An 8,132-nucleotide genomic window follows, 5' to 3' on the forward strand; every position below is an offset into this window, starting at 1 on the left:
CTAACTATGTGGAGTCCAGAGGGCCTCAGGGATTGTGATTCTTCATGGATGCTACCAAGATGGCTAGAAAATCGTTCCTCCACTGGGAGAACTTGAGATGTAAGAGTCCATATTGCACGAGGCTTGAGAACTTCTGTCCTAAAAGGATGGGGGTGGCTCTGGTGACAGCCCAGGAATAAGGAGGAGGAAAGAGAGAATTGTACTTTGAAAAGAAGACTGTCAAAAAAAAGATCTGAAGTTTTCTGTAGTTCTTGATTTCACCTCTCAAAGGGACTTGTGTGGTTCTCTAAGTAGGGCAGCAGACAAGGCTGCCAGTGCAAAGATCATTCCCCATTGAGACCTCTTTGGGTCCAACCTTCCATTATAAACCACTCCCAGAGAATTCAGTATATATGCACAGAGCAGCATAAAGCAACATGAAGATTTTGTGCAGGTTTCCCTACCCTTCTATTCTACTCTTGACCCTCCATCATCAAAAATATAAATAAAAATAAAATCCTCAAAGCCTCAGAAATCACAGCTGGGACATCAAAATCTTCAGGACCCTGAGGGCATCACGAGGATAATTTCCTAGTTTCAAGAAAAGTTGATTGAGGCAGGAGAAATAAGGAAGCTTACATTTTTATTCTTTGTCCATGATCTCATCAGAGGGGAAAATAAAGAGAAGAAAAGAAAAGAATAAAAGAAAGAAAAGATAGGCAACATAGTATTTCAAAAGTTCAGTCTTGAATGCCAGTTAGCAAAACAGGATCAAATTCTGAAACCCTGGCTATAGGGGTATGAAGCTATAAATTGAAACTCTTGTGCCCTTCTCCAACACAGGGTATACCATGATCTTTCTCATTTACAATTGCTAACCATACGTGTTTTAATTTACCCTGCAATGCTGACCAGGCTCCTACCCCATACCCTTAATCCCACAATCCTGAAGAGTCAGAAATGACTGAACAACAAATAAAAATATACATTTTCTAGAAAGTGCTATCAATTTATTTGCATTCACAGAGGAAGGATGTCATTTTCAGTCTCAAAAATGTTAAACAGAACACAAATCCTTATATTATTATTAAAAGGCAGCATGGGAGCTACAAACCAAATATTGTGAAATGTAACTAAAAGTCAGAGTTTAGTAGGCACTAAGTCATATAGAGGGGCAGTTGGGTGGCACAGTGGGTAGAGCAATGGGCCTGGAAGACTAATCTTCCTGTGTTCAAATCTGGTCTCAGACATTTGCTGGCTGTGTGACTCTAGGCAAGTGACTTAACCCAGGTTGCATCAGTTCATCATCTATAAAATGAGCTAGAAGGAAGTAGCAAACCACTCTATATCTTTACCAAGAAAACTCCAAATGGGATCACAAAAAATCAGACAGAACTGGAAAATGACTGAACGACAACAAAGACTTATACATAGTACTTTGAGGTTTGCAAAGTCTTTAAAATAATTTATCTAATTAGAACCTTACAACAATCCTATAAAGTGTGTCCTATTATTAAAATGCCTCACTTTATGGATGAAGAAAATGAGAATCAGAGATGTTGTGATTTTTCCATAGACACATGTCAAGTATAAGAGGAAACATTAAAATCTATGAAGAATAATGAAGGAATTGGAAAGTCAAGTATTAAATCAGAAAGAAAAAAATAAGATCACAATGAAACCAATGTAAGTCATAACATTTGTCAATTAATCAATAAATATTTCTTAAGTGCTTACTTAGGGCATTGTACTACGCACTGAAGATACAAAGAAAGGTGAAAACTCAAAAACTATTGAGCCCTGAAAAAGCTTATATACGAACAAGGCATACAACATGTAAATAGCAGGTATATAGAAAACATATTTTCTATAGACAGCAGAAGGAAGGTAACTCTTGCAGGGAAGACTTAAGTGGCTAGGGGAACCAGGAAAAGCCTCTTCCAGAAAATGGTGTTGGAGCTAAGTCTTGAAAGTCAGTGATTTCAAGAAGAAAAAGTAAACAAATCACACCTATCAGATTGGCTAACATGACAAAACAGGAAAATAATAAATGCTGGAAAAGATGTGGGAAAATTGGAACACTAATGCATTGTTGGTGGAGTTGTGAACTGATCCAATCATTCTGGAGAGCAATTTGGAACTATACCCAAAGGGCTATAAAACTCTGCATACCTTTTGACTCAGCAATACCATTTCTAGGTTTGTATTGCAAAGAGATCATAAAAATGGAAAAGGACTCACATGAACAAAAATATTTATAGCAGCTCTTTTTGTGGTGGCAAAGAATTAGAAAATTGTGGGAATGCCTATTAACTGGGGAATAGTGGAATAAGTGTGGTATATGTATGTAATGGAATACTATTGTGCAATAAGAAATGTTGAGCAGGCAGACTTCAGAAAAACCTGGAAGGACTTACATGAACTGATGCTGAGTGAAGTGAACAGAACTAGGAGAACATTGTACACAGCAACAGCCACATTGTTCAATGACTAACTTTGATAGACTTATTTCTTCTTAGCCATGCAAGGATCTAAGACAACTCCAAAAAACTAATAATGATGGAAAATGCTGTCCACATCCAGAAAAAGAACTATGGAGTCTGAATGCAGATCAAAGCATATTATTTGCTCCCTCTCTTTCTCTGTTTTTTGTTTTTTGTTTCTTCTTTCTTGTGGTTTCTCCCATTGGTTCTAATTCTTCTTTACAACATGACTAATGTGAAAATAGGTTTAATATGAGTGTACATGTTGAGCCTACATCAATTTATAGGTCCTCTTAGGCTGGGAGGAGGGGAGAGACGGGGAGAAAACTTGGAACTCAAAATCTTATGGAAGTGAATGTTGAAAACTAAAAATAAATTTTAAAAATTTATTAAAAAAAGGTAAAAAGGGAGAGCATTACAGGCATAAGGGACAGTCAATGCAAAAACATGGAGATAGGAAATGGAGTGTTGTGTGCAAATAGTAGCAGATAAACTGACATTGCTGAATCACAGTCCTTAACAGGCCCAAATATTTATATATTAAAATATCCAAATAATTGATTGGATAGTCTATTTTAATCTACTAGTTTAGCCTTATAGAAAGGGTGAACAAAAGAATAACTGAGAATTAACATTTGAATTGTTGTTTTGTATCATCAGTCTATTTAGCTGTCTCTCTAATAAAAATCTATAAATTCTAACAAACTTATGTATTGTTATATTGTACATATTGTATCATATATTAAAATAGGAAATACGAAATAAATAAAGAAGATTTGGCAGAGGTTAAGTGCCCCCATGTTCCCTTCTAGGTTTATGACTTGAAGATGCTTGAATTTACTTGATTAAACTTGATTAAATTGAGTAAAACCACTTCTGTCCTTTTAGGTTTAGCCTAAACAGCATGAAACTGACAACATACCCAAAGCAAATGTAGACAGATGTAAATAGATGAAGAGCCCTTTATGGTTCTCATAAAATCCCTCAAGTTAAAGATGGATTGCATTTTTTCCTTCAAAGGTATTTCTTATATATGTTCTTCAATTGTTTTTCAGCTGTGTCCGACTCTTCATGTCCCCATTTGGGGTTTTCTTGGCAGATACTGGAGTGGTTTGCCATTTCCTTCTCCAGTTCTTTTTACAGATGAAGAAACTGAGGCAAACAGTTAAGTGACTTGCCCCGGGTCACATAGCTAGTAAGTGTTTGAGGCCTGATTTGAAAAGAGGAAGGTGAGTCTTCCTGACTCCAGGTCTGGGGCTCTATTTGCTGAGCTACCTAGCTGCCCTAGGATGTATTAGAATATACAATTACAAATGTTTACGGAGAACGTGTTTGCTTTGTGAACTTGTGAGCATTTCTAGTCATTTTCTTGGTTGTCTGGTACTCCCTAGTTTGCTATTCCTTTCAGTTTCTTTTCATAAGATCTGTTAATTTTTCCCGTAGGATCCACAGGAAAGAAAATAAAAATTCATACGTCAAAACCTTCATTTATTAGAATTTGCTCAATAGGACAGAACATATGAGTAAAGATGAATCATTTCACCTTCAATTATGTTAAGGCAACACCAAATTCACCATGCATCTAGTTTTAATTTGAAATAATTATGTTCTCATTCACTATAGTTTCCTCCCTAAGCGTAGTTATATGAATTGTCCTAGATGTTAGTATTGTTGCCACTTCCCTTTTGTCCTTCAGCCTAAGTGAAAAAAAAAAAAAAACTTGAGTTCAGAGAGGAACTTCATTATTATTTTTGTGCTTGACTGATTTACCAAAATTTATTTTTCTAGAGAATAACTAGTTAAAAATGAGTAAATTTCTGGAATAGTTGTCTTCCTCAGTCTATGGGGGCATTTCCTCAAAAAGAGTCATAGCAAGATAATTCATTTCAATGTGAATCATTTCCAGGCCTTCTGTCAAATTAGACTCCCTCTAAGATCCCAGATAATGATAGAGTTCTGAGCAGTTATTTGTATCATCTACCCTTATAAGAATATAAATGTTTTATATAAATGTAAATATATAAACAAAAACGTTTTAACCTTGTTTAGTCTCTTATGATTACTTGCTCGTGTTTACTTTTTTATGCTTCTCTTGACTTATATGTTAGCATGTTAAATTTTTACTCAGTTCTGGTCTTTTCAACAGGAATCCTTCATTAAAGATCCATATTTTTCCCTTGTAACATCATACTCAGTTTTGCTGAGTAAGTTACTTTTGGATGGAAACCTCTAAATCAAGAGTGGGGAATTTACGACTTCAAAGCCACATGTGGCCCTCTAGGTCCTCAAGTGCAGCCCTTTGACTGAATCCAAACTTCACAGAACAAATCTCCTCAATAAAAGGATTTGTTCTGTAAAACTTGGACTCAGTCAAAAGGCTGCACCCCAAGAACCTAGGAGGCTGCAGTTTCCCCACCCTTGCTCCAAATCATTTGCCTTCTGGTATACCATATCCTAAGCTCTCCACTCCTTCAGATCAGCAGCTGCTAGATTTTTGTAGGATCCTGGCTATAGTTTCTTGTTACTTGAATTCTTTCTTTCTGATTGCTTATATATATTTTTTTATTTGACCCTGGATGCTCTGGATTTTGGCTATAATATTTCTGGGAGTTTTCATTTTAGGGTTTCTTTTGGGGGTGACTGGTGGATTCTTTCAGTTTCCACATTGCCCTCTAAGGGATCTGGACAGTTTTGTGGTTTCTTGAAATATGAAGTCTAGGCTCTTTTTTATTCATGGCTTTCAGATAGATCATTGAATCTTAAACTATGTCTCCTCAATTAGTTTTCAGGTTAGTTTTTTGTTGTTGTTATTGTTGCTTTTGGGGGTTTTTTTGCTGTGAGATACTTTACATTTTCTTTTGTTTTTTAAGTGTTTTGAGATTGTTTTCGTATTTCTTGACATCTTATGGAAGCATCAGCTTCTATTTGTGCAATTCTAATTTTCAGGGAGTTATTTTCTTGGGTGTAACATTGAAAATTGATTTTAATTCTATTTTTAAGACTTAATCAAGCTGGCATGGGTTTAATATTGTCCCAAGCAGTAAAAGTCCAAACTCCTTATCTTTGTAACTCTACTCTTCACCTACATTCTTGAGAAACTTGCCTAAAAAATGTCAAGCTATTGTCTTATAATTACCTCAACTCCAGACTTTTGTGAATTGAATCTCCACCCTTGCCCCCTCACCTTAGTAACCTCACCCATTACCCACTTAACTCAAATTCAAGTTGATTCAATCAAAGTCTTTTCAGGTTAAATCTATGTCTGCAGACTTATCCCATCACCTGAGGATAATTCCCACCTCCCAATGAGGAAGTAATGTGGAAGAATTGAGGTGACTCTTAACCCATCTCCTCATTAACACATCTACCAAGCATCCAAAGGCTCCATGTTATGGGGTTGTTGGCCAGAGAGAAAAGACTGTGAAGCGGCCATAGCGGTGGTCCAGAAGAAATATCCTAATTTTTTTTAGAGCTTTGATAGAACAACAGTGTCATTTTTAAGCTAATTTCTCAATTAATGCAAGTAGGGTCTCCCTTTGCAACGCAAAGAATGAACCAAGAGTGAGGAAAAAGTACTTTAACCTGACTAACTACCTTTAAAAAGGATGTTTTATTCTTATAACCTATATCAGTGGAATCTATAATAGAAATATAAGTAATAGGACCTCTCAGTGAGCAAACTCCCTTTACCAATGTATTTTACAGTGTTAAAAAGTTGGACATTGGGACAGCTAGGTGGCGCAGTGGATAAAGTACCAGCCCTGAAGTCAGGAGGACCTGAGTTCAAATCCGACCTCAGACAAAACACTTGACACTAGCTATGTGACCCTGGGCAAGTCACTTAACCCCAACTGCCTAAAAATTAAAAAAAAAAATTTAAAGAAGTTGGCCATTGAGAGGTTTTGACTTTCTCAGGATTACATAGATATTATGTGCCAGAGCCTGAGCTTGCATCTTGACTAAGGATGGCTGGCTAGGGTGCAGTTGATCACACAATAAACATGCTTCTCACAAACAGGAAGGCAAATGAGTCCCATTCCAATGCTGGGCCTTCTTTTATTGTCCCTGAATATGCCATCTGTCTGAAAACATGTTCACCCAGTCAGTCTTCCTTGTAAGCATGTATTCTGCAAAGGGAGAAACGTGGTTTGGAAAGTGAAGGGCACTCTGTTGGCAGGAGATTCCTGAAGACTTTCTTGACAAGCCAACCTTGTTGTCACCAGAGGAACTAAAAACAGCAAGTAGAGGCAACGGAGAGTATGCCTGGTATCATGAAGGAAGAAACGGGTGGTGGCAGTATGAGGAACACAGCAGGGAACTGGAAGATGCTTTCTCTCTTTTTTTTTCTTTTTTCTTTTTGGCTAGGCAATGTGGCTAAGTGACTTGCCCAGAGTCACACAGCTAGTAAATGTCAGGTATCTGAGGGCAAATTTGAACTCAGTTTTTTCCTGACTCCAGGGCTGGTGCTCTATCCACTGCACCACCTAACTGTCCCAAGATGCTTTCTCCAAAGGTAAAAAGAGCACTTAAATGTTAATTGCTGGATTTCTTTATGTTGCTAATCTTGAAAACATGGTTCAGTGCAGGAGAAGCAAACATGGACAGTGCAGGAAAATTAAATGGGATATAATAGATATATCAAAGAAGGGAGTGACTGGACTTAGGCTGGACTGTGACTAATCTGGTTAATTTAGCAAGATAGAGTTCTGCAGATGGAGTGGACAATACATCACAGGCTGGGCCTTCTGCACTGCCTCCAGTGTCTAACTTCACTAAGTGGTCAGTTAACAAGCCCTGCAACATGTTCACCTGATGCTTGTATTACTTCTCTAGATGGTCATTTGCAAATCAGTGGAGACAGCATGGCTGAAAAGAGTCACAGGGGTGAGGGAGAGGAAAACCATGAATTACTGTTTTCAGGCAGGGTACCAGCACCAAATGCCTCCATTGAGGAAACATAACCAGATGCTAGTAGTGATAGCAAGGATGTATCTGCTCACATTGCACAACACTTATCTTCAACTCAGCAGAGATATTTGGCTCCAAATGTAAATCGGATGATAGACCTGCAGCAGGAGGTGGAGCAGTGTGTACCAGTGTCAGGTTTAGAAGATCTGATGGACAGTTCACAGTAACTGAAGTTTAAAGATGTCATCAGCCATATGTTCAAGAATACAAGTACATCCGTAAAGGTATCTGTAAATTTCTGCCCATGAGATGTTACACTCATCCCCTAGTAGTGTATTTTGGGGTTAGGGGTAGGAAAGAGTAATAGGAAGAATTGGACTGTAACTAAAATGTCTAACATGTCTCTGGAAAATTTATTTGAAAGTCAGGAACTTGGATGTTTATAGTTGAAAGCTACTTAGCAATACCTAGTTTTTCTTCTAAAAGTCTTTTTTTTATTAATTTATTTTGATTTATCAACAATCACTTCTATATGCTTTTGAGTTTCAAATTTTTCTCCCCCTTCCTCCCCACCACCCTCCCCAAGACGGCACACAATCTAGTATAGGCTGTACATATACATTCCTATTAAACATATTTTCACATTAGTCATGTTGTAAGTAAGAATTAGAACCAATAGGAGGAACCACCAGAAAGAATGAATTCTTCTGTCATGAATTCTTCTGTTCTCCATAGATCTGATAGGTAAACTATTCCTTGCTC

The 8,132-nt window shown here is 37.3% G+C and overlaps 1 pseudogene; it reads left to right on the forward strand.

Moving 5' to 3' along the window:
* Positions 1-6,427: 6,427 nt before the first annotated feature.
* Positions 6,428-7,608, forward strand: LOC114052702 (annotated as a pseudogene).
* The last annotated feature ends 524 nt before the right edge of the window (positions 7,609-8,132 follow it).

The sequence above is a fragment of the Vombatus ursinus genome, unplaced genomic scaffold, assembly GCF_900497805.2.
Source record: "Vombatus ursinus unplaced genomic scaffold, bare-nosed wombat genome assembly UNPS02014809.1, whole genome shotgun sequence".
In the NCBI taxonomy this organism is placed as follows: Eukaryota; Metazoa; Chordata; class Mammalia; order Diprotodontia; family Vombatidae; genus Vombatus; species Vombatus ursinus.